Source organism: Sus scrofa, chromosome 18, assembly GCF_000003025.6.
Source record: "Sus scrofa isolate TJ Tabasco breed Duroc chromosome 18, Sscrofa11.1, whole genome shotgun sequence".
NCBI lineage: Eukaryota > Metazoa > Chordata > Mammalia > Artiodactyla > Suidae > Sus > Sus scrofa.
This window is the reverse complement of record NC_010460.4, coordinates 39,680,804-39,707,626: the sequence shown is the minus strand read 5'-3', so window position 1 is coordinate 39,707,626 and position 26,823 is coordinate 39,680,804. Positions and strand designations below refer to the sequence as shown.

At 43.4% G+C, this 26,823-nt stretch overlaps 1 protein-coding gene across 8 annotated transcripts in view; it reads left to right on the top strand.

Annotated features, from left to right (window-relative positions):
- BBS9 (Bardet-Biedl syndrome 9) overlaps positions 1 to 26,823 on the top strand; it is a 730,525-nt gene that overhangs the window by 686,618 nt on the left and 17,084 nt on the right. For all 8 annotated transcript variants that reach the window (XM_021079336.1, XM_021079333.1, XM_021079330.1 and 5 more), the window contains one exon: positions 3,353 to 3,464. The gene's annotated coding sequence lies outside the window, so the exon portion shown is untranslated. The remainder of the gene's footprint in view (positions 1 to 3,352; positions 3,465 to 26,823) is intronic.

Genomic DNA, 26,823 nt, shown 5'->3' with positions numbered 1-26,823 from the left:
GAGGGGAACTCAGCTCTCAGTGGACTGTGCTTTGTGGGGACAGTTGGAATTTACTTCTCTGTGATGGCTTTCTGCCACCACCCCTGGACGGGCCACAGGCTCCCACTCTTGTCAACAGTATTTCAATGACTGACGAGTCCACTCTACGTGATGTGGGAAGAACAAGTCAGGCCATTTGCGGAAGAAAGCATTCTCCTCCTCACTTGTTCAAAGGCAGACCGGGAAGGGCTCCGTTGCTCTGCTCAGACCATTTCAACCAGCCCGAGTGACCCCAGAGCCCACAGGCCCAGAAATCCAGGCCATAATCCCCGCCAGGTGTTCATGGCATCTTTCTTTATGGAAAGCATACAAACAAACAAAAAATGAGCAGGCGGGAACACGGGATTGCTAACATTTTCATTTTGCCATATGAGAACAAAAATTCTATCTACTCTCCTTATCATTTCACGATAAATGTAATACCAAAATATGAATATTGTCTTAAGTTTTCTCATTTACTCACTGTCTGGAGAAAATATTAGCAGAGATTGCTAGGCTAGGTAGAAATAATTGACTCATATGTATTGTATGTATTGTTTTCCAGGTATACCAGGAATTCTTTTAAGCCCTTGCATGTATTATCTCATTTTTTCCTTTTTAAAGTTCTTGGCTGGTTCCATGTGGTCTTTTGCAGTGGCAGTGATTTACCATTTCTGCCACATTGTGTCCACTGACAGCTCCTTGCCCAGGGCATTGTATAGATAAGGATCCCGAGATTAACTGAGGCTGGGCTGGCTGGATGAGTGGATGATTGATTAACAATATCTGCTGGGGATTGTGTAGCAGGAGGAAGGGACTGAATGGGTGGGTATCTCCAAAAAGTTTCCAAATCCTTAGTGAGCACTCTACAATTCTTGAGATGCCTTTCCAGGCTTGCTTCCTGCCCCTTTCCTTTAAATTCAGTGCCATTGCTTCTCCAACTATAATAGGTGCATGAATCTCCAGGGTTCTTGTCAAAAAGCAGGTTATTTTTCAGTAGGTCTAAGATTCCACATTTCTATCAAGCTTCCAAATGTTGCTGGTCCATGGACCACACTTTGAGTAGCCAGGCTGCTTACCATTCATTCCTGGAACCTGCAGTGTGCTTTTACTTATTAGTTCTTAATGAGCACCATTTATTATTTTCTAGGTGCCAGGCCCTGTGCTGTGCATTTTACATAAATTGTCTTATTTAATTCTAACAAAAAGTCTCATAGATAGATAATGGTATTATCATCCCATTTACAAGTGGATAAAACCAGACCTAGAGATTAAGTAACTTTGAGGGACTTGACCCCAGGCCTGATGGACCACAAAGTATACATCCCAACTCCTTGCCACTCAGCCTGGGGATTCGCTGTCTCAGAGTCACCCTGGGAGCTTGTTAGAAAAGCAGAGTCTTGGGTCCTTCCTGGACCCAACTGAATCAGAATCTGCATATTACCAAGATCCCAGGTAATTTTTATGCACATTAAGGTGTAAGAAGTGCTGCTCTAAACAGTCATGATTTCTCAGAGCTTCTCATCCTGCTTCTTTCAAAACAGAAAGTCTTGAATCACATTTTTTACCATACCATTTCCATCAAAGATTTTTTAAAATACTCTGCAGTTTTGATCCCACAAATTTGACCCAAAGGGCATTTTTACTAGGTTGCTGAGGAAAGTTTTGGCTTGGCTGAAATAATCAACACAAAATAAAACTGACAATGGCTAAAGATGCAAGTGGTAAAACTTATTATAAATGAAAACCTGCCTAACGGGTCATATCATGTCGATCATGTTGGATGCTGCAGGAATTGGCTCAGGCCAAAAACTAGACTTGGTCGAAAAAATCAACATGAAATAAAACTGTCAACAGCTAAAATTACAAATGGCACGATATAGCTTAAAAAAAAAAAAAAAACTGATAGAAGAATCAAGTCTTCTTAAAAATTCAACCTGCAAAATTGGACCCATAATTTGAACTTGGTAAAATGGTGGCCTCAAAAAGAAAGCTCACAAAGACAGAGATTATTACCCTAAACTTCTCTCTAGACAACAACAAATCCTGATCAATGATTCAATATTAAGTTCCATGAGTGTAAGAATCAGTATCCAATTTACTGTGTATTCTCAGTATCTAGAACACAGCCCAGCCTGTAACCGTATCTCAGTTAAGATGGGTTGTATAAAATCTTAAAATTTACAAGGAATACCATCTGATTAAAAAAATTCAGTAGAACAAAAATGAAAACAGGAAAAATATTTTAAAAGATTTACATATGTGGTATAGAATTTAAAGAAATAAAATGATTTAATGGCAGTTGATCCAGAAAGTGTTTTTCATCCGAGAAAGATTTCACGAGAAGATGATTCAACAGTGTTGGCAAAATTTGGATAAAAAATCCATAAACATGAGCTCAAGTAGGCTAGCGGGCTGAGATCATACTGTCCACCTGGTCAAGTGGAGTCAGAAATATGGACAAAGCAGCTGCATGAGAACAATCTGTATTCCTTCCTTCTGGCAGCAAATCTTAATTATCCTTCACTGCCTCACTGAAACGCAGCATCTTGCATTAGGCCTTTTCTGATCCAAAGCAGAACATCTTGTCCCCTCTGTTTTCTTTGCTACCATTTTGACCCAGGGATGTGCTGACTACACTATAGTTCCTACTGAAATTCATCAAAGTTGAACAAAAGATTTTTGAGAGCAATGAGAATGTTTTCATAATAGAGCAACCTCCCAATATCTGGGATTTGTATTCCTTTTTTTTTTTTTTTTTTTTTTGTAGTTTAGTGAGAAATATCAGACCATTATTCAGTTCATAATATATGTTAATAAAGATAATATATAAAATTGGAAATGTTAAATGATTGCCTGAAAAGTCACCTCTTGTTCCTAATAATGAAAACTACAAAAATTCACCAAGAATAAAGCACTCATTCCAAATATTCAATTAAATAAAATTGTTCATAGTTGAACTATACGTGGAAGAAGAAAAACTTCTTTCAAAATTTAAATCTGAATAACTGAATTCAGGAAATGGAACTAGATAAAATAGTTAAGAATAAAGTTTACAGGGCGATTTAGTACGTATGCTTTAAGTATGTTCCGTAAAAGTCATAAACTAAATAGGAAAGAATTATATCCTAAAATCTTCATTCAGAAGTTATTTATAACGGAAAAAATTTAGCCAGTACTCCTAAAAATGGAGTATTCTGAGGATATTAAGTAAACTGTGTCACTCTATCAGGCGGTTGATGGCTATGTCCCAGATCAGCAGCCCTGTGTTTATGTCTGATTACTCTTATTTGTACAGAGATGAAAATAATATTTTCCCCATTCTCCTTAACAGTTTCGCAAGCTGGCATTTTTGTGGGTGGTTGTGTGATGTCGCTGAATGTCAGAGCCCTGGAAACACAGATGCTACTGCTACTGTTTCATCTCTAGGATACCAAACACCAGAGGTATGTCAAGAGCTTGAGCTGGGGCAGTTCTGGAGGATCATGTCATCTGCGGCCCTGCCTAACATGCTGGGACCCATGGTGGAAAGACGAAGGAATGAGAAATATAAAATACACTCCATACCCTCAAGTCAAATCTCAACATCCTGTCTTTCTTGATTCATCCATTCCTTCTTTCAACAAGTATTGATTGAGAACCTACTGTGCACTTGGCATTGTTCTAGACAATGTTCTAGATTTAGTACATCACATACAGAGATTGAATGGGGAACAAAAGAAACAGAAGTGCATGGAGCCTATATTCTGGTAGAGAGAGAGCCATGAAACCTAATAAATAGGTAGATTATACCGTATGTGAGAAGTAGAGAAGTGAGACGGGAAAAACAAAGTAGAGAAAGACGATAGGGAGTGCTGAGGAGTGGGGCTGTAATTTTAAACTGGGTGGTCAGGGAACAAGCTGATGAAGAGACGCCATTTGAACAGACTTGAGGGAGGTGGTTGCGTTAGCCGTGTAGATATCTGGGAGAAGGTGCACCGGGCCTAGGGAGGGGCTTTCTTCTGACATTTTCTAGCTTTGGACTTCATCTGTGGCTCAGTCTAGGGTAGCCATAACATAAACCTTGAAAACAGTCTCTAGATTCATAAATTTTTAGAATTTTGGAGGAAGGACCTCAATGGCACAGAACTATTTTAACCTTAGAAATTGTTAGAAATCTGCAGCTTTCCAACAGGAAAAGGAGCTAGGAGGTTTTGAGGCCCCCATCGACCCTCTTTCTGCCATCAGAGTCTATGTTAGCATTCCCAAAATGTGTTTCTCAGGAACTCAACCTGAGTGATAACTGCTCAGGAGGAAAAAAAAAAAAGAGTCTCATTCCTAAATACGGGGATCACAGTGCGCTCTCTTCCCAGTTCCGAAGAGACCGTGGAAAAGTCCTACCATAAAGAAACCTGTTGCTTTTGGTTTAATCCCAGGCTTTCCTAACTTAATTTCATGCCTGGCTCTTACTATCCCATGGAACAGAAGCTCAGCCAGCACTGCGACCCACACCGCAGGGTTTGGGCTGGTTGCAGCCTGCCTCGTAATTGCTCCTTCCCTCCTCCATAGCGTTGGTGTTGTGGGATTGTCAGGCAGGAAGAGGCGATAAAATTCTCCTACATAACCACTGGGTTCTGGACACAGAGGGAAAATGCAGGAAATCTTTCAGGATGAAACTGACGTGCTGGTTAACTATTGCTTTGAAAGGAGTCATTGCTTTTGGAGTTCCTGTTGTGGCTCAGCGGGTTAAGAACCCGACTGGTATCCATGACGATGTGTGTTCTATCCCTGGCCTCACTCAGCGGGTTAAGGATCTGGCGGTGCTGGAAGCTGTAGCAAAGGGTGGAAATGCGGTCCTACCGAAAAGGTTGGTCAGCGTCTTCTCAAAGATGGGCAGATGAATGTTTGGTGAAGGTCAGACCTTCTCTCTAGTGTAGACCCACCCAGAGACGTAATTTTGTTGCATACCTACACGCGATGGTGTGAGAGAATTGGGGGCCAAGAGGCAAGACCATGGGGATTTTAGGGAGTAGAAGGATGCTCACAGAAATCTCACAATTATTACCTTTTGCTGCTCACTCAGCTGAATTCTGGTCCGTCTGTCCCACTCTCGCCACCCTTTCCCTGCCCTGCTGTAGCTACTGAACAAGATCTGGGTCTTCTTTTCTCTTTGAACTTTTCTGCCCTCCGTTAACCATCTTCTTTCCTCTTCTGTTCTTCTGTTCTTTTGACCGGCCTTTTATATTTCCTGCCCTTCTTTTTCCTTTTTCCTTTTAGTTCTCCCTCTTTCCTCCTCCCCCATGTACACCATGTATGACCCACCCACTCTGCTGCTGGCTTCACGGGGTCTGTCTTCTCTCCCCACCTCTCTCCCCACCTCTATTTGGTCCTTTTATTTCAGGTCTTTGACCCAGAACATTTGACCTTTATTCCTTTTTTGTTTTCCTTTTTGGCCAGAGCCACACCATTCCTGGGCCAGGGATCGAACCCACACCACACCAGTGACCCGAACCACAGCAGTGACAACATCAGTTCCTTAACCCACTGAGCCACAAGGGAACCCCAGGCCTTTATTTCTTTTGATTTTTCTTCTATTTCTTTATTTCTTCTGATCTTTTTTTCATAGCTGCCTAAATCACACCCATGTTTATAAAGCAATTCTTTTTGACTTTGTTTACATTTTTAGTAATACACAGGATGAAAATTTACATTATACCATAATCTTCTGTCTGAGAATGTGAGGTAGACTTCACCACATTCATTAGTCCTAGAGATTTATCCATTTACTCATTCATTCATTGAGCAAGGTACCTGTGTCACTGAGGCACCGAGGCATATGAGGCACTGAGGGTAAGGCGACAGAGACACACTTCTGCTCTGAAGGAGCTGATGGGCCAGTGGAGAGATACAGAGAAAGCAACAGTCTCAGTAGAACTCAGCAAGAGCGCTATGGGGGCGGGGGGGTGGGGGGGAGGATGCTGTTGGAGGACCAGCCCAGGAGGTCGGGGGAAAGCTTCCCAGTCTCCAGGGTAACCAGTCCTCAATACCGTAACAAGAGGTGGAGGAGTAGTACAAGTCTGAGTTCCCAACTGAAAACTGAATTTCAGAAAACTTGTATCTCCCACTCTCAGTTGGAGAGCTTCTCAATACTTAAGGACTTCACTAGTGAGATAAGTGGTCTTATTAATAAGTGGAATTCAAAAGTCTTTTTAGTAAGGCTTATTTATCATTTTCACATGAGAACTCTGCTTCCGTTGTCAAGTATAGAATTTTTGAATTGTCATAGGCTCACTGTCCAGTCCCAACTGAATATAGTTTTCTCTCTTTGGCAAAGTCTTGTGTGTCCCTGTGATACTGTTCCTACCTTAACGCTGTACAAATATTTATTGAGCGTCTCTTATGTGCAAGGCATTTCTCTAGGGAGTGGGGAGACAATATAATGAAGGAGATGCTATCTTGTTCTTGTGGAGTCGGTGATCCAGCTGGAAAATACAATGTATAGTATGATTGTCCTTTGGAATTAGTTCCAGGAAACTCCATGGACACCCAGATCCATGGATGCTCAAATCCTTTATATAAAATGGTTTAATATTTCCTTTTAACCTGTGCACATCCTCCTGTAGACTTAATTTGTTTTTCATTTTTAAAAGTTTTATTGAAGTATAATTGATTTATAACATTGGGATAATTTCTGCTGGACAACAAAGTGATTCAGCTACGCTTTAAATCATCATAGATTATATATAATATTTAGTACAATATAAATGCTACCGAAATAGTGCCAGCATGCAGCAAATTCAAGTTTTGCATTTTGGAACTTTCTGGAATTCTTTTTCTCCAGAATATTTTTCACTCATGGTGGGTTGAATCCATGGACATGGAACTCACGTATACAGAGAACTGATTGTATTTAGTGGAACACTTACTCTGTATCAGGTTTTATGCATTTTACATGTGGTATCTCCATTTCATTATCACAACAAATCTCTGAGGTTAATATTAGTTTCTCATTTTACATAGAAGGAAACAGTTTCAGAGAGGTTGAGAAATTTGCCCACAGTCACTGTAGTGGACATTCTTGGTACCCCCGCCAAGGTCCTTTCTGGTCATCTTCACAGTGCCTACTGTGCATTTATCCCTAAGTTTGGGGTGTCTGCCTGCTGATGGCTTGTAGCTACAAAATTCTTCAGAGGATTGCCTCTGGGCTACCACAGTTGCCCCATCTCCCCAGGTGCCCGGGAATTTACTCTTGAACCTCCACCCATGAGCTAATGATTAATTGACACTCGGGTACAGAAGCCAGGCTCTTTTACCTCTCCATAAACTCTGGGGTGAAATGCATTCTTCAGAGATTTCCAGGATCTGGCTGAGGCTGCATTTCAGCTGAAACCAGACCCTTGCTAAGCTTCTTCCCTAGTTTGTTCCTCAAACTTTTGTCATTTCTTTCCCTGCGAGTTCCTTGTTGATAAATCACTTGAGTGTGAATCTTTGGCTCAGAATCCGCTTCTGGGAGAAGGTGACTGAAGCCAGTTATCCACCTAAGTGGCAGAAGTCAGGATTTGAACCCAAGACTGACTGACTCAAGCACATGTGCTTAACCAGCATGCATGGGCTTGTGGGCCAGTTGGTCTACCCAGACGTTAATTCTGTGTAACCATATTTCTTATTTGACCACGCACAAGGGTGTCTCTTTTTATCTTGAGGATATGTGCTCTTCACTTTCTTGATAAAAATCCTGTACAGAGGAGAAAGTCCGTCAGCTAGGTTGTCAAGCCCATTTAAAACCAATCAACCGGGAGTTCCTGTCATGGCTCAGCAGTAACAAACCTAGTAACCATGAGGACCTAGGTTCAATCCCTCAGTAGGTTAAGGATCCAGTATTGCTGCGAGCTGTGGTGTGGGTCACAGACACGGCTCAGATCCTGCATTCCTGTGCCTGTGATGTAAGCCAGCAGCTACAGCTCTGAATCAACCTCTAACTTAGAAACTTCCGTGGGTGCAGCCCTAAAAAGCAAAAATAAAATAAAATAAAATAAAATACCAATCAACTGAAAATCAGAATATATAGGCACAGACTAGCTTCCTCCCCTCGCCCACCTAAGTAAAAATAAAGAAAATAGCAAACTCTTCTTTTCTGCCCCATGACGGTAGTAGATAAATAAATGGAGAAATAGTGGGTTGGCTATAACATAACATGGGCTCCTTTCAAAGGATCAGCAGCAGTAGCTAGAATATCATAAGCTGTCACCACCTCCAGAGAGGAGAAGCAGTGACCTAGTGTGTGTGCACGTTGAGCTCTGCCTTCTGAGTTGAATGCATAAGCTGTTACTCCCCAATGCCCTCACCACCCCTTGATCTGCTTCCCTGAAACTGGGATCCGAGTGACTACAACTTTCCCATCCACTGCCTTTATAGAAAACACTCTTCACTATTGGTTGCCCCCTTGTATTGGGGGTCCTTGAGTTTGGTGCTAAAAATTCCCTGGAGGCATAGGGACATGTATCCTCAAAGCAGCCTTAGCATCAAAGGCATTTCTGTGAAAAGCCCCCTTCTCCCTGACTACAGAACTGTTTATTTTCCAACTAATGAAGGTTGAGGTGGTCCACTGGGGGATTTTGACTTGGAGTTCCAGTATTTAAATCTGTATGCTAAGTGGGAGGCTGGAAAGACCTTAGATGATTCGTGCCGCTCTTACAATATCTGGGGCTGAGGTGGGAGTAGCTAATTTAAGTGCTGACTTTGGAAGGTGTCATTCTGTTGAAGTTTGGCCTGGGTTTAGGTCACAGCTGCAGACTTGGAGTATTTCACCAGCTACACTCAGTTGAAAAAGTCGACTGTTCCTTCTTTGACATGCTTTTGACATGATCTCTGTTCTCAGCCCTCTATTTCACCTTTTCTCTCTTCCTCAACAAATTGCACCTTATATATAACTTGATACTTTACATGTAGACTTTTTTTGGGGCCCACACCATGGCACGTGGAAATTCTTGGGCCAGGAATCTAACCTGCACCACAGCAGTGACCTAAGCTGCTACAGTGACAATGCCAGATCCTTAACCTGCTACACCACCAGGGGTCTCTGGTCTCCATTTTTTTATTTAAGGAAGAAAAAGCCCCAGGGAGAGTTGGGGGATGGGGAGGTGGGGGCAGGTTAGGTTCAGGGAACCCCTGGGTGATCCATGCTTCTTTTAGTTTGGAGCAAATACAGTGCTTTCCCTCCTCTCTCTGCTAGCTTGTCTACTGAGTTTCAAAGCAAGCATATTTGTAGAAATCTGACAGTTTTGTACCTCTGCTCAGGGAAGTTTTCTATAGCAGATATTGGCACAAAAGGGGGGAGGGGCTCACCAGGAACTACTGAGATTATTAATGAGGGTTGAGTAAGAGGCCACACTCTGACAACTTCCTTTTTGTTTCCTTCCTTACCCTATGTCCTGCCTTCTCCAGTCTAAACATACAGATTCTTAAAACTCCCCTGGGGTGGGGATGACCAATGACTGATCAATCCTGGCAAAAACTAGACTTTCAGCAAAGAGCCCCAGGAAGATTTCTAAAAGTTACCCTCTAGTTTTGGAGCTGAGAAATATTTCTCTTTCTTTATTGATTGGTTGAAATATGTGAAGCCTTTCAGAGGAGATGCTTCCTTTCCTTGTGGCATCAATATACTCTGTAATAGACGGCATTCAGGCCTGACTTCAGCTCCTCTTCCTCCATCCAAGCGAGTGAAGAATCTCTTGAACAAAATATGTGTTATTATCTTAACACTTTCAAACACACTGTAGTCTTTTTAGGGCCTGGGACTTCTCTCTCCTAGGCATGGAGGATTCATGTTTATATAATGAAACTAAAGAAATAGAAGATGGAGGAGTTCCCTGGTGGCTCAGCAGGTTTAGAATCCGGCATTGTCACTGCTGTGGCTTGGGTTTAATCCCTGGCCCAGGATCTTCTGCGTGCCATGAGCATGGCCAAGAAAAAAAAAAAAAAAAAAAGGCAAGAAATAGAAGATGAGAACACCTTCTGGCTTAAAACTCAGTTGGGTGTTTGCATTACCCATAAAATACCAACTGCCTCCAGCAGGTGGATTTCCATTTCAGCTTAGAGAGGGGGCAAAACTGAGAGGTGGGGAAATTCCCGCAGCCCCTCCACTGCCCCGTCCTGCCGCCGTCTTGTCTTGTCTCCTCATTGCTCTTCACCTCCTCCTGCTCCCTGCAAACCCATCAACTCTGGCATTAGGTATAGTTGGATTTTCAGCTCAGCGTCAGTGAATTTCGTTCAACGTGTAAATTCCCTCTGCAATTGCCTTATCTTTAATTACTGGAAGAAAGGTTCTGCCGTTTTAAAGGCATCGTGGGGAGCCTAGAGAGATACTGAGGACTCAGAAAGGAAACTTCTTCAGGAATCAAGAGAAACACCATCTCAAAATGCCTCAGCAAACAAAACTGAGTTTAGGACATCTGCTTTTGGCCCATTCTCATTAACCACCATGTCCCTGGAGACTGGTTTTCCTCCTAATATGGAGAAATATGCCAAAAGCAAGTACATTCTCCTGTGGGATTTAAAGGATTTAACTGAATCACATGGAAAGTTACCAGATCTTCTGAATGATTTATGTGGTGGAGGCATGGTTCTATTTGGATGAACTTCTTGCTGTATCACAGGAAAAGGAAAGTAAAATATTCAATATATACTTACCAAGTGGTTCTAAGGACCTTGCCTTGAAAAAAAAGACATAGTTTATTCCAAAAGTTAGTTTAGAAATGTATAAAAGAAGTCACATTTTTATGTTGAGTTATCACATTATCATTTTCCCCCCATTGGTACTGTAAATAAAGTCAATTTTCTTGTTAGTGCATCACTTAATTGCTCATGAATTTTCAAAAGCTGTCTTAATCTAAGTGTTAGCACATTGAATGGAAAGGTGAAGTCCCTCAAATTTATAACAGACACTTAAAATGCATGAGAAAAATTTAAGAATCTGAAAACCACATGGGATTCTGGGTTCCAGGCACATACCCTTGTTCCTCAAAAATCTAGAGCAACTCAGCAACTCGGGTCTCTGCAGAGGTACAGGTTCAATCCTCAGCCCCACACAGTGGGTTAAAGGATCCAGTGTTGCCACAGCTGCAGTGTAGGCCACAGCTGAGGCTTGGATTCAGTCCCTGGCCTGGGAGTGCCTGTATGCCATGAGTGTGGCCATAAGAAGAAAAAAAGAATCTACAGCATCTCTTCAAAGCTGAAGTTCAGTCCTACTCAAAAAGGGATCATTTCTATTCTAAGCCCTATTGAAAATGGCACAGCAAGAGTGAATTCTGTTTACATTTCAACAGCTCTAGGAAAGTCTAGAGGAAGTACACTTCTCAAACATTTAGTTGCCGTGTACTTCAAAGATCCCAGACAATGTGAGGTATTTTTCAATGACTACAGCAAAATATATTGCTAGAGAATCAGGAAAAATATACAACTTAAGCCCTCCCCCCCCCCAAAGCTGTCTTCAACTAGAGAGACCAGAATTATCAAAGAATTGTACATTCTTTTTGAAAAAAATAGAACTGGGGGGTCCAAGTGGAATTTAAATGATCGTGGTGTGCTCTGTACACCAGCGTGTGCCTCATGTTTCACATGCTTTGTGGAATGTTGCGGGACCATTCTGGAGGCGTCTCCTCTCTGTGTGCTACCTAACGCATTTCCGTTCAGCAGTGTCCCTCCCAACATCTGAAAACCAGCACTGGTCCCAGGAGGGAATTGGAGTGCTTATTTATAAGATAAGTGACTAATCTTGCTTTGGAAATGCAGATCGTAAAATACAGTTGACTTTTGGAATGAGGTGAGGGTTAGAGGCACTGACACTCTGTCCAGTAGAAGATCTGAGGATAATTTATAGCCAGCACTCAGTGTACACATGGTTCCTCTATCCATATAGGTGGCTCCACATTCATGGATTCTAACTACGGATCGTGTAAATGCTGCAGTATTTGCTATTGAAAAAATCCTTGTATATCCGGACCTGTGCCGTTCAAACCCGTGGTGTTCAAGGGTCAGCTGTATTAGGTTTAGAGATCATTTTGAGAAACTGACTAAAGACAAGAAAAAAGGAATGCGCTTATCACAGACCCACCACATTCCATTCTAGGGCTCCAGAACCTCCAGGTCTAGCACATTATTATGGCAGCATCTTCATTAGGTCCCCTTAAAAAGCATCCGTGATAGACAAGAGGAAAGAAACAGTGTTGTGCCTTTGGGCAGAGATATAATTCCTCTTACTAGTGACCAATTAATCTAACCCATCGGAGTAACCTTTGCCCTTGCTTTTAAGTGGTTTCTAAAAACGAACCACAGGAAATGGCACTGCCAGGAACTTTTCAGAACTGGAAGCAGGACCAAGTTGGCTCCCAAAACAAACAAATAAATACACTATACACCAAATTCAAGTTTTAAATGCTATGCAAGCCAGAGAGGCAGAGGAGGAAATGCTGATTACTAGGGGGGGAGAAATGATGGAGCAGGATGGGGAGGGAAATGGGAAGGAAAGACCAGATGTTCAATTTTCAACATCAATGTTTCTGAAGCCAAGAATATATTGCTGACCCAGGCATGATAAAATGTGCAGGGATTTCCAGCAATCCACAGTCAGCTGACCTGTTTAAGGAGAAAAACAACAATTTAAAAATAATAAAGTTAGGCTGTAAATATAAGTTTCTTATCTGGGATTCTGGTTATTTATACCTCAAAAAGAATAGCTACATAAAGATCTTATTGTTTCTCACTGGAACAGGCTTCAAGGCCAGGGAATGCCCAGACTTCATGAGGTTATCAGAAGAAAATGTTGTCTTCTTGTGTGATAGACTGACATGGATTTTATTTAATAGCCAACTGACATTTATCAAGATGCTATCAATTATATCAAAAACAAATAAAAATCTTCATCTCATTATTGGATATGTGGCAGTAATGTTCTCCTTCCAAAAGCTGATGGAAATGAACTTTTTTTTTTTTTTTTTTTTTGCTTTTCATTTGAGCCATTTTACAAGTTTGTTTTTGCTGTTAGCCTGAAATGATTTTACCAATAACATTGAGTGAGCTGTACGTTACCTTCATGATCTGACATGTTGTAGGTCTGGCTGCTTAATGATACCATTTAAAAGTTTACACTCTGTTCACTTTTGATTTGGCTTTGCAATTACCAAAAGGAAAAAAAAAGAAAAGAAAAGAAAGAAAGAAGAAGAATGGCTTTTATAAGGACATGACTCCAATTGAAATTTTGCAAGATTGGAATCATTTAATTTTTGGAGGTTGTGTTCCATCCAAAGGCCTTCTGCGGTTTGTGTACCCAAGAACGATTTTCTATCCAAGGCATATTTGAATAAAATAATGGATAACAGCATCTCCTGTGTTTCCAAGTCACCTAATCTGGTCCAGGGGTTGGAGCCCATGATCTCTTCTTCCACCGTACTTTACAGCACACGCCGCTAGGATGTTTGTTTGAGAGCAAGTCTGTGAAAAGCGAATGTCATCGCATTGACCAGTTCTCACAACAGAAGTTGTCGATTTTACGTCAGGTGTTTAAAAAATTACATCCCGAATGACTATATTTTCCTTTTTTCTCAAAATACACACTTTATGTTTTTCAATAGCAAAAAGAGAGAGAGAGTAGATTATTTTCAGCAGAAAATTAGTCTGTATTTTTTTTTTCCCCTCAACTCAAAAATAGAGAAAAACATGGAGTTCCCATAGTGGCGCAGCGGAAACGAATACGACTCGGAACCATGAGGTTGGGGGTTTGATCCCTGGCCTTACTCAGTGGGTTAAGGATCCGGCATTGCTGTGAGCCGTGGTGTAGGTCACAGGTGTGGCTCAGATCCCACGTTACTGTGGCTGTGGCTGTGGCCGGCAGCAACAGCTCCGATTAGACCCCCTAGCCTGGGAACCTCCATATGCCGTGGGTGCAGCCCTAAAAAGACAAAAGACAAAAAAAAAAAAAAAAGAGAGAGAGAGAGAAAAACATTTTTGCTATTTTCTTAGAAAGAATGACCTCAATATCAACTGTCTTTTTCTAGATACAACTTGGTATCTTTGTGTTGCATCTTGTTGTTGGTTTAAACCTTCTGTAAGCCAAAACATCCCAACTCTCTAAGGTTTAGACCTGTTTATTCCTGCACCTTAACCTACTCTGCCTTTTCTCCAGACAAACATAAGTCCTATCTGATAAGTTAAACAAAAAGGCCAGTGATCATATGGAACTTACAGATTTCAACATGGATTTTAAGGTGATAAATATTTGTATTAATTTCTTTCTATACCCTAATTAGTTGCTAATGTACCCTTGTTACTGTTTGAAGCTACCTAACTAGGGGTGTTCCTGTAAAAACTTGAAAAGCTCTAATCAATAGGAGTTCCCATGTGGCTCAGCAGGTTAAGAACCTGACATAGTCTCTGTGAGGATGTAGGGGTTCAATCCCTGGTCTCGCTCAGTGGGTTAAGGATCCGGCATTGCCGCAAGTTGTGGTGTGGGTTGCTGATGTGGCTTGGTTCCAGTGTTGCTGTGGCTGTAGCATAGGCCAGCAGCTGCAGCTGCAATTTGAGCCCTAGCCTGGGAACTTCCATATGCCACAGGTGTGGCCCTTAAAAAAAGAAAAAAAGAAAAAGAAATCATAAAAAACGAAAGCTCTAATCAGGGGTCTCCAGGAAGTTAACATAAAGTGTGGTGGGCAACCTCCCATCATTCTCCCCCTGGTACAAACCCTTCATTTTGAATGTGGGTGGGACCAAGCCACTGGCTTTAACAAACACAGTACCGCGAAAACAGATGAGCTGTCACTTCTGAAATTAGCTTCTACAAGATCATGACTTCCATTTTGCTAGCATTCTCTCTCTTGTATTCTAAACTTTTCCGGCTTTGATGAAGCAACTGCCCAGTTGGAGTGGTGTGTGTGACAAGGAACAGAGGGAGACTACCCAACAGAGAGAAACTCAGACCCTTGGCCCAAGACCCCACAAAGAACAGAATCCTGCCAGCCACCACTTGAGGGAGCTGGGCGGCTGATCATTCCCACACTGAGCTGTGAGATGACTGTAGGCCCAGTGGACACCTTGACTGCAGCTTGTGAAAAGACCTAAAGCAGAGAACCCCATTAAGTTGTATCTGGATTCCTGGCCCACCAAAACCGGGAACTGATAACTATTGTTTTAAGCCATTAAATTTGGGGTTAATTTGTTATGCAGCAGTAGATAACTAACGTGTAAGAGCCGCAAGAATCATGTTTTATTTGACACTAGTTTGATCTAACTGTATACCTACAATAGGTGCATTATATGGAATGCAAATTATACCTCAACAAAGTCACTTAGAATGTGTACTAGAGCATTTAAATAGCATAAATAATAATAAGCACTTATACATATATCTGTGAAAGGAGTGGTGTACAAAGTATGTGAGTTGGCTAGAAATAATATATAGTAAAGGACCTCTGCCTTTGCATGTAAGGGGCGTAAGAGTATGGTGAGCCCAGAGTCCAATACTCTTCTAAATGGTAGCCCAGCCCTAGAAGTCTCATTCAGCCCTGGAGTTGGCCATCACATGGAGGAATTGTTGTGGCTTGGTTTGACTCAGTTTAGCTAAGATCTATTGCTGGAACACTGTGGTCTTTATCTCAAGTAAAATCTTCAAGCAAGTTGCTTGACAAGGACTCTGAAGGATGGAGCTGATCTTCTCTGAGCTTACAAGAGCAGATTCCGAGACATTTTCATTCCTGTGTGGTAATTGTTGATTATTCGTGACACAAAATTTCATCAGAGGCTGGCTTCCGTTGTAACACACTAACTGCTACTGAGGACAGGGAACTCTGTCTCTCTCATCTTTTCATCTTTTTCTTTCTTTCTTTCTTTCTTTCTTTTTTTTTTTTTTTTTTTTGTCTTTTCTAGGGCCACACCCGTGGCATATGGAGGTTCCCAGGCTAGGGGTCTAATCAGAGCTGTGGCTGCCGGCCTATGCCAGAGCCACAGCAATGCCAGATCCGAGCCTTGTCTGCGATCTACATCACAGCTCATGGCAACACTAGATCTTTAACCCACTGAGCAAGGCCAGGGATCAAACCCGCAACCTCATGGTTCCTGGTCGGATTCGTTAACAACTGAGCCACAATGGGAACTCCTCTCAGCTTTTTCTAATAGAGGCTAAAGAAATCAACCAAAAGGAACAGAACAATTGTGACTGATCAAGCTGTCTTAGGCCATTCTGCAAAAGTGCCAATGTGCTAATAGGTTAATGCAACAGACAGCTTGTGTCCCCTAGCATTTTTCTTTGTTTTGGCGAATAATTGGTTAAACTGGCACCTCAACCAAGACATCAGTTAATTAACCATCAGTTAAGCAACCTTAGAGAAACAATGGTATCAGTCATTCTCTCTGGAAAACCTTCCATAGTGTCCTACTTTCCAAGAACTAAGTCCAACTCCTTTGTCTTGAAAGTGAGCTCTTACAACTTTTGTTTTCTTCCCGCTATCAAATACCAAATTGGACAACTTCTGAAAAGTGAGCAGTTCTTGTACTTTCTTGCTTCCCTGTCCTTGCTCATTTAATTCCATCCATCTGGATGATCTTCCCAGCCATTATCTTTGAACAAGCAGGCCCTTGTTCAAAGATCAATAAGACATGTTCATAAGAAGCTTATTGTTGGAGTTCCCGTCGTGGCGCAGTGGTTGGTGAATCCGACTAGGAGCCATGAGGTTGCGGGTTCGGTCCCTGCCCTTGCTCGGTGGGTTGACGATCCGGCGTTGCCGTGAGCTGTGGTGTAGATTGCAGACGCGGCTCGGATCCTGCGTTGCTGTGGCTCTGGCGTAGGCCGGAGGCTACAGCTCCGATTGGACCCCTAGCCTGGGAACCTCCATATACCGCGGGAGCGGCCCACGAAATAGAAAAAAAAAAAAAAAAAAAAAAAAGAAGCTTATTGTTTAGTGTGTGAGTTGGCTTTATCAACAAGCAATTTCAATACAATTGGGTAAGCAATATGATAGGTTTCCTTGGGTGGATAAAATGTGAACACCAATTCTTTGTGGTTCCTCCTATTAAAAGGTAGACTCTTTTTTTCCACCTCTTGAGCCTGGTCTGTCATTGTGTCTTGCTTTGACCTATAATGTGCAATGAAAGTGACAACTTGCCATTTCTGTGCCTGGGCCTCTAGAAACCTTGAAGGCTCTTGCATTCTTTCTTGGAGCCCAGCTTCCGTGTAAAGAAGCCCAGTGGAGTCTAGTGGAGAATGAGAGGCCATGTGGAAGAGAACTAAGGAGCCTCAGCTGATGGCAGCACTTTATTTATCATTTTTTTTCTTCTGCATTTTATATTTTGATATCTTGGGATGCCTGCAGGCCTGGGGAGAGACTGCCCCTGCCAAGGCTGGCTAGTTCTTGGAGATGGTGGTTAGCTTGCCTGGAGCCTTTCATTTGCAGACTCCATCCAGTGCTGAGCCCCGACCCATCTCCTTATCCAACCCCTGTTCCCCTGTCCTAAATCAACCCAGGGCCAGCTACCAGACAGCCAGCAATGCCCCCTAAGCCCTAAAGCCTGCAGAAATTATTCACATCAGCCACTCCTAAACTGTTTACCCTTCCCTGCCTTTCCCATGAAACCCTAAGAAAGTCTCTGGTCCTGGCTCTCCGCTTCCTCCTGCTTCTGCCTCCTTCTGAAACTGGTACTTTGCCATGTAGCCCTACACCGTGTGGAATGTCTCCTTCTCTTGGGATGTAAGTGGTGAACATCTTCTTTCAATGGCACGAGCCTCTTGGTGTCATCACTCCGTTCACTCCATAAGTTAAATTCCTGGAGGTACAAATTTGATGCCTCCATTGTCTCCAGCTCAAGAGAGGTGTCCTGAGTGGCATAAACCAAAGAGATCATGGCCCTTCCTTGGCATCTATATTGTGTGAGAGAAGGCACAAGTTTGAGTTGGCCCAGTCATACACGCAGAAATGATTTGCATCCCGTGTTGGGAAGAAGCATTCTTTGTTTCTTCTTTCTTTCTCCTGCTGGGTGTGAACCAGGAATTGTATGAACATTCACTGCTATAGGCATCCATCTTGTGACCAAGAGGCAAAGCAGATGTGGGACAGGAGAGCACTCAGAAGAGTAGAAGGACCAAAGCTGTAAACTTAGAGCCTGACCTATAGTCAGTGTTTAGTGTGTGGATCTAAGCAGAAGCCTGGGTTCTGATGAGTTGGAGACGAACCCTCACTTGAATCTGTACCAAAAGGACTCTGGAGTATTGGAGTATTGGAAAGGCTACTCTATTTCCCGTACATTGTGTGAGGAAATGCAGTTTTATCATGTGACCAGCCCTAAATGATTGCTCCCCTTAAAACCAAAACTCAAGTGCAATTGGGACATCAGCCTCTGTATTCATTGCCTGTAGTCATAATTCATTTCTATCAAAAGTATAGCCTTTTCTGCCAAGCTGTTGAAATTACAGTTTTCAAGAGTCTGGCAAAGAAGCATTTTCCCAAAAGAGATAGCATTTTTACTGTGAATTTTGCCCACAACATAATAAAATAACAATAGTCAAAGTCTTGCTTCTGGTGGTAGAATATCGTTTAAGTACCAGCACCACCACAAAGTGACACTGTCAATTCAAGTTCTCTTCGGGGATGTGATAAAGAGTTGGAGATTTTTGCTGCTGGCTAACACTTAACATATTAGATTTAGGCTTCCAAGCATTCTTCTCAATACAATTTTGCCAAAATTCAAGCATGCACACACACACACATACACACACACACACTTTTTTTTTTTTTTTTTGAGAAAACAAAACCAAAAAAACCACACGAAGGAGGAGAAAGCACACTCTGACAAGGCATGAAATTGTGCTTTATTCTAGCCTCGTAAAAGCAACAATCTCATTTTAAGATATGGGATGAGAATAGGGAGTTAAAATGATGCCTTTTTTTCTGCTGGAGTTTTCAAATACGGGGACTAATATTTAATGTTTGGAAAAGTGGCTACAACTGCATGCTTTTGAGTCACGGGACTGATTCTTGGTGATTTTAGTGATGATCAGTGTCATCTCCTAACAAGACCCTTCTCGGCCCTTCCATTTGGGCAGGTGTGGGCACTCCTCAGGAGGATCCAGGGAGATCTCCACAGTCAAAAGGGTTCTGTGCTAGAACCTAGTCCCTCTGTGATCATACACCGCCTGAAAAGTCCAAGTGCCAGTTAGGGTTAAATATAAAATCCTGTCTGTTGCTACAATTCATTAAAAGACAATTTGCCTATAATAGCTACTTAATGTGTCTGCCGTATATTTTCGACATAGACAAAATCAATAGAGACAATCAATAAAAAGAATTATCACAAATTTCCTGACAACTCCATGGTGGCAGCAGCTGGGAAGCCACGGCAAAGGGCGGGCGGCTTTGTTGGGCTGCGCTTGCGGAGAGGTTGTCTCCCAGCTGCTGGAAAGCGGTCTAGACAGGTTATCTCATAGTGCCAGCCTTGCGGCTCCCGGGAGGGCTGCCCATGGTGCCCTTACTGCTTTATCCACTAGATCATCACCTTCATCTCCTCCTACTTCCCGCCCTGGCTCCCAGCCCTTCCCTGGGTGGAGACGGGATGGGGTGAGGCCCTGAGTCTAGACTGTTTTGCTTCTCATTCTTGTTAACTCCAACCAGGAAACTCTTTAGAACAAGGGGAGCCACTTGTTAATTCAAGCTGAGGGAGATGGCTCTGTGCAGTTACAGCAGAACAGACATATTCTTTCATTCCTGAGTTCTCCACTTGTTTGTTTGTCTTCACCTATTTTCTCCAAGCACAAAAGATGTGAGCGAGCCCTCTGACCATAATGACAACACATATACTATACCATAATACAAATGGAAGTGACGGTCCTGGACTAGGACATAGGGGGCTGTTTAGTGGCTATAACTAAGCTGCGTAAAAAGACATGAAGGCAGTCAGGCAGGCAGGCAAGCAAGCAAAAAAGAAAGAAAGAAGGAAAGAAAGAAACCCAAAACCCCAAAAGGACTTCACTACAGGTTCTTGACTGAGAGGAAAAACACACCTGTTCCTCAGCCACACCTGCCCTCTTCTTCCCAAGTTCATTCAAGTAGTAAAGATGTCCAGGTGTCAGGAAAAGTCACCTTTTCCCAAAGCCCCCCTGGGAAGCCTGTCAGGGACTTCAGTTTCCATTGGCTGGGGACTGTTACCCGAGCCCCTCTGCCGAGGAGGTGGCCCCTTTGCGAGGTTCTGACCAATGATGTGTGAAGGGAAGTTTCCCAAGATCGCAGGGCAGAAACTCCTCTGAGGAGAGCCTATTGCAGTCACTCCTTCTTTCTTTTTGTGACCTTAGTGTAAAAGTTTGATGGACTGTGTTTTTGCTACCACCTTGCAGCCTTGGAGCTGGAGGAAAGGTCAGAGGAAATACAGCGTTGCAGAAGCAGAGGCCCCTGACTCTATGTCTCCAGATTTCTGGTCATGTGAAAGAATCAAATGCTTTCATTATTTAAGACACTATTGGGAATTCTGTTCGTTCATTGCAGCTGACCACATCCCACTAATACAGAGAGGTACCGTTATCTCTATTGTATAGATGAGGACAGCTGAGGCGTCCCAGGGTGACTCATTAGTGAGTAGCAATGCCTGGCTGGATTCCTTCTCTTTCTGACTCCAGAGCCAGAACGATTAGCCCCTCTCATAGTAATTCTCTAACTTCACCTGGGGCCCTTGTCAAAAATGCAGATTGCTCTATTTCACTCCAAAAGATTCCATTCAGTTACTCTGGGGCTGGGTTGCAGGAATCTCCATTCTAAGCAAGCCATGCAGGTGGTTCTGATGCAAGGACTTCCTGAACCCCAGTCCAAGACTCCCTGCCTGATATCTAACCCTTCAGTCAAGCTCATTTCTTCCCAAAGTCTGTTCTTCCTCCCATCACTTTGGGCTGATCACCACAGCACCCACACCTCCGGTTCTGTGGGCTCCTCCCCACCCTCAGCACAAGAGTAAATTCAGACATAGGTGTCCCTCCGCATGAAAATATCAGGTCCTAATTCTTTGGGATCTGAGCCTGAAAAGTGAGAACAATTAGGAAAGAGGAGAGGGACAATCTCCTCTTCTCTTAGACAGTATTTTCTTATTTGTCAACTGGTCATCCTGGATGGTTACAGATGGAAACAACCAGCTCTACGCCCTACTTAGACCACCAACCAGCCAGCTCATTACCTGGATGTCAATTTCTTGAACAATAGAGAAGCCAAATCATCGAAAGTCTTTGTTTAGGAAAAATATGTAGAGAAGGGGCGGGGAAAGTCAGGCACATATTCATTTTTGTCTCAAAAGAAGCCCATGTGTTTCACTGTTATTCAACATAGATCAGTCTCTGGCTTTGCCTGAGAAACACAGTCCAAACCCAATATTGTAGGAAGCTGTGAAACCAAACTTTTGAAAATTTCTCAAGAATTTCATTTTTAATAATAAAAAAATCACCAAGCCCATGTGTCCCATAAAAAAGAAATGAATGTTTTCACTCTTGAACCAATAAAGCAGATGAAAGTTGGAAGCCACAAAATGCTCTCTGAGTAGTCATCCTGGCCCTGCCAGGGCTTGGACAGTCAAGCATTTGATGTTTTGCAGATGGGGGAAACTGAGGAAGCACAGGTCCATGTGGCCATCAGAAAGTTGCCTGCCAGCTGACCTGTTTTAGAAGAGCAGCTCTTTGGAAGGTTGGAGAAAAGCCCAGAATCTATAGCATGGCAGGTTTCAGCCTAGCCAGCCAAGGTCAGCTCCATTTCCGGCAGTCCTTCTTGCACCCAACGACCTATTGCGGAGGGCCATGTTGCATCATGCATTTGTGCATGCTGCCCCTTCTTGCTGAAATACGCTCCCGCTCCTTCCCATATGGCAAACGCCCACTCAGCCATCACTCCCTCATTACCAGGAGCTGTTGTCCTCCCATGTGGCCGCCCTGCCCTGCCCCAGCCTCCCGCAGCTCTTGGACACCCAATGACGTTCGTGCATTCTCATGTATCTGGCCATCCCACCATCTGCCACCGAAACATACATGGACCATCCCAAAGGCTGGATCCTGTTTAATTCATTTTTATGTTTCTGGGACCGGTCACATAGCCAGGCACAGAACGGATGCACATTAAATGCTGGTTAAAGGCATAAGTCCATGAACCACTGCAGACCCCGAGGAACATGAGAAAAAAGGCGACACCTTCAACCCCATGGTATTCCCTAAAAGAAGCTGGAGGAAGCGCCAGGAAGGAGGAAGCTCATTCAACTTTCTGGCTAGCCTTTTCCCAGGGGCTGTGTCTCCTCTCTTGGTCTAAGGAATGTAAACACTCAGATTCCTTTCACTGATAAATAACTTTCCTTTCATTTAAAAAAAATTAAAAAAAAAAAAAAAGGTGGGGGGAGGAAAACTGACAGTTACTTGGGGAACGGTTTCTGCTGGGTTGCCAGGGAATGTGTTTGTGACCCTGATGGGTATCTGGGCAAAGACACTACAGTGAGGGCTGGGATCACTTAAGGCCTACCCCATTGGTGGGGGGGGGGGAGGATTTTTTAAGGCTTTTCTTGCCTTGGGAGGAAGCCACACCCCTGCAGCAGCTGTCATGCTACATATGCACAGTTTAGTCCTGAATGAGAAAACCCTGGGCTTTAGCAATATTGCCCCTCAAGCTCCTTCAGTACAAAGGCTGGAAATTGAGTAACAGATGTACAGTATGAGGGATTTTCCCTCCAGCCCGAGGGTGTCAGCCTTCCCACCGGGGGGCTGGAGTCAGGCCTGGTTAATGTATTTACCCAGGCCTCCAGGCCAGGCAGCCTGCTGTGATACGGGACTACCCCCAGCCTAACCTGTGCTGTCCTGCTGCCTTTTTTTCTCAAGGATCCGGGAGATTATGCTATCTCTAAGCGACCTCTTCCCACAAAAGATTCAGGTATTTGAATTTTCATGGTGGGAGCCTGGCTATTGATGGGAAAGGCTTGTGAGATGGAACTGGAGAAAAAGTTCTGAATCTTTAGAGTGAAGTGTGTTCCCTTCCTTGAGGCATAATGGTACCAAAGAGGAAAAAAAAGTTGCGAATGTGGTGGTGGGTAAAACAGGACAGCGAGGGACTTACCCTTCGAGAGAGCCTAGTCTGGGGATGCTGTTTTTAAGGTTTATTTAACACACCTTGGTCGAGACCTTGAGATCTTGGTTATCCACTCTATCCACCGTACACAGATGGCGAAACTGAGGCTAATGGGGGTAAAGGGACTTCCCAAGGCCACAGCTAGTAGATCTTGGGTCAGGACAGGAGTATGGCCTGTTTGGGTCCCAGCCATGAACCAAATATAAGGAGTAGGAAATTCATTTAAAAAATAAGAAAGAGTTATGCTGGATTTCCCGTGGTGGCTCAGAAGGTTAAGAACCCAACACAGTGTCCTTAAGGATTTGGATTTTGATCCCTGGCCTCGCTCACTGGGTTAAGGATCTGGTGCTGCCCCAAGCTGCAGCACAGGTTGCAGATGTGACTCAGGGAACTTCCATAGACCGTAGGTGCAGCCGTAAAAATGAAAGAAAGAAAAAAAAAAAAAAAAAGAGTTATGTTGAACAGTTTAAAATCAGGAAATCTTGCATTTCTTTAGTGGCTTTTCTCTGCCAAGCATTATCCGTTTTAATCCGTATAGAAGTTCCATTATGAAGATGAGGAAACTGAGACTCAGAGAGGTCATGCCCTTGTCCAGAGGGCTTGAGTCAGAACTCAGAACTCGGAGTTCCCGTCGTGGCGCAGTGGTTAACGAATCCGACTAGGAACCATGAGGTTGCAGGTTCAGTCCCTGCCCTTGCTCAGTGGGTTAACGATCCGGCGTTGCCGTGAGCTGTGGTGTAGGTTGCAGATGCGGCTCGGATCCCGCGTTGCTGTGGCTCTGGCGTAGGCCGGAGGCTACAGCTCCGATTGGACCCCTAGCCTGGGAACCTCCATATGCTGCGGGAGCGGCCGAAGAAAGAGCAACAACAGCAACAACAACAACAACAAAAAAGACAAAAGACAAAAAAAAAAAAAAAAAGAACTCAGAACTCAGGTCATCTGGAATCCTAATTATCAGGTAATTAATTCACTAAGTTAATTATTAATCTAATAAACAAGGCAAGGAGGAATCTACTTCTGCGTAAAGGAGCAAGAGAAAGTAAGAATGAGCTTGTAGATTCTGATGAACCATTGGGAAAATAATGTCTCCCCAAGACACTGAGTTAGGTTGGGTAGAATCTACCTGGTTTCAGAGGATAGATGGAAAAGGAGAACAGATGAATGCACTGCCTACTGGAGGTTGATGCCCCCTACGGGTCACAACACCCTCCCAGATCTTGGGATAAGTACAGATTCCACAAAAGCCAGGACATATTAAGCTCCTTTGTGGTTATTTTAAACATACACACAAATCCTTTGATACTCATCCTGTGAGGAGAGGCGTGTCTATGTTCTCCCTGCTTTGGGTCTAGGTGGGCTTGTGATTCGCTAATAATATAAAAAGCAGCAAAAGTGACTGCAAGATTTTTGAGGCTGGGTCAGAAAAGGTGACCCTCCTGCCACCTTTTTTGTTGGGATGCTTACCTCTGGAACCCCGAGCACTTAAAAATCTGCTTCCCATGGGGCTGTGAGGAACCCCAGGTCATGTGCTCTGGTCAACAGCCCCAAGTGGGGTCCCAACCAACAGCCATCATCGACCACTAGGTGTGTGAGTGAAGACTTTTGCAGACAATGCCAGTCTACAGCGTTCAAGTCATGCTCCCTCTCCCCACCGTTTTATCTTCCCAGTCCAGACCTCAGATATCACGGAGCAAAGACAAGCTACGACTGAGCCCTGGAAGAATTCCCACATGTGGAACCCAAGAGCATAATAAAGTCATTGTTTTATGCCACAGAGTTTTGGGGTGAATTGTTAGTGCAACAAGAGTAACCAGGACATCATCTCCTGTCATTTACTTTTAGGGGAAGCCCATATTCCTTTCCTTGCACAGCCCCCCCCCCCCCCCCCGCCAAGGTCTTACTTTTCAGTAAACTACATAGATCCAAGTGGTAGCTGTCCTCTAAGACTGCATGGGCTGATCCCATCCTTTGATGAGAGCATTTAGTATGGCAAAGATGAGCCAGAGACTTTACAACTGCCCCTCCCAGCCAGGCTCCCAGCCCGCTTTCCAATCCTTCACTTCCAGCTGACAGCTCCTCACTCCCTCCCCTGCGCATCCCCACTTGGATGGCAGATACCTTTCAGTCCATTGAGCTCCCCGGGGGAAAGGCTTCCCATCAACTCTAGAGCCATTTCTGTAGTCACTCCATTTACCACACCCGGGGAGCAGCTATGGGCTTTTTGTGAAAGTGGCTGGTTTGAAGCCGCCTCAGTCGGTATCTATCTGGCTCAGGTCCTACCCTACTGGTGCAATTCCACGGTTGTTAAAATTCTTCAAAGTACTAGATGAGCTCATTTCTCTTAAATGAGAGCCTGGTAGGAGAGCTCTCATTTTCCCAGTACAAAGTTCATGATGGTACCCCACTGCTAACTCATGATTAGCTACCCTTTCAGCCAGAAAACAGAATTAAATTAGAGTCCAAATAAGAGTTTTCATGCTCTCTTTTATTTATTCATTTCTTGCCCGAGTCAACTCTAGAATCTAGCATCCACCAAGCATGGTGTGCTGGCAAAATTTTTGATCTAAACAGATCAATAACTCCTCTACTTACTGGTAAGTTCTCTTAGCAAGTTACCTAAATCCTGAGTCCCAGTTTCCTTATCTGCAGGGTGGATATAATTGTTCTCACCCAGGTTTGCTGTGAAGATGGATTGAGGTAATGTTGGTAGCCTAGCTGGCTAGAAGTAGGCTAGTTGAAAAATAAGGTTTAAGATCTTGTTATTATTTTTGTTGTGGTTATTGTTGGTGTTTGTGGTCACTCTTCAGCAAATCCTACCTGCTCTCTCTTCCAAATAAAGTCAAAAATCTAGCCACTACTCATCACCTGGTCCCAGCTATGGTTACCTCTCTGGGCAGAATTTCAGTATACTCCTGTCTGGTCTCCTGGTTTCATTTCTGATGTCTTTTGCCCCCTCCACACAGTGGCCAGAACAATCCTGTTCAGTCTTAACATGTAACTCCCAGGCTCCAACCCCTTCTTCAGTCACTTCCTTTCTTACTCAGAGTAAAGCTTTTACAGCAATCCACGAGTCTGTGCAAGACTAGACTCCTACTATGCCTATGCCTTCATTGTTTCCTATTCCTTCTCCCTCTCTCTTCCTTCTTGCTAGTCTTCAAACAGTGCACACCTGCCCTAGAGCCTTTGCACTTTCTGTTTCTTGGCCAGAGAAGGCACAACTTGTACCTTTACCTCCTTCAAAGCTTGGCTGAAATGTCCTCTTCTCACTGAGTTCTTTTCTGACCATCCATTTTAAAACATCCCCAGTGCCTCTTTTCTGATTTATTTGTCTAGAGGTGATCACCTCCTAACAAACAATTGACTTATTTATTTCTATTTACTGTGTATTTCTCCTAACTAGGACATAAGCCAACTGAAAGCAGAGCTTGCTATCCCTTTGGTTGATTGTCAACTCGAGTGCCCTAAATAGTGCTTGGCACATTGTAGACCCTCAAATGTTGAGGTTGAATTGACCGGGCATGACAGAAAAAACTTACTTGGCCGCTGGCTAATACTTTATATTAGCAGAGATGACTATGTAAATTTACTTCATCATCCGTAGTTTTGTTTAAAAGCACTGTCATTGTGCTGCCCTTTTCTAGTTTGAGAATATGCTGGTAATATAAGCCTTGAGTAAAAATCCGGTTGAAGTCAAAGGATGCTGGAATACTAA